Source organism: Arachis ipaensis, chromosome B08, assembly GCF_000816755.2.
Source record: "Arachis ipaensis cultivar K30076 chromosome B08, Araip1.1, whole genome shotgun sequence".
Classification (NCBI taxonomy): Eukaryota; Viridiplantae; Streptophyta; class Magnoliopsida; order Fabales; family Fabaceae; genus Arachis; species Arachis ipaensis.
The window spans coordinates 37,293,143-37,293,484 of record NC_029792.2 but is presented as its reverse complement, the minus strand read 5'-3'; the positions used below and the strand labels follow the sequence as shown (position 1 = coordinate 37,293,484).

General features: G+C 44.2%; 1 protein-coding gene across 2 annotated transcripts in view; it reads right to left on the bottom strand.

Moving 5' to 3' along the window:
- The window catches only part of LOC107613340 (zinc finger BED domain-containing protein RICESLEEPER 1), a 4,384-nt gene extending 4,048 nt beyond the window's left edge, over nucleotides 1-336 (bottom strand). For both annotated transcript variants that reach the window (XM_016315301.2, XM_016315300.2), the window contains exon 1: nucleotides 2-336. The gene's annotated coding sequence lies outside the window, so the exon portion shown is untranslated. The remainder of the gene's footprint in view (nucleotide 1) is intronic.

The window sequence follows — 342 nt, the reverse complement described above, 5'->3', positions numbered from 1 at the left end:
GGAAAATGCGGGGGTGGGAAGGAGGAGGTTGCAGTGTTCGGATTGTAGTAAGAGTCCGATCGGATAATCCGGGTAAAATTAGGGTTTGCGGATTGGGACTTGGGAGAGAGATTCAATTGCAACCCGATATCATAATCTGTGGCTTATTGCTGCTTCATCATTCGTTCATGCGTGTTACTGTGTGGTGGAAATTTGGGTTAGGTTGGGTCCGATTCAGATTTCAGAGATCAGAGGAATTAGAATCATGGATTTGGGTGAATGGACGAGGGGAGAAAGAAAACGGGTGGGTCAGGAATGTAACGGAGCTGGAGTTGGTTTTTTTTTTTTTTTTTGTTATTTATG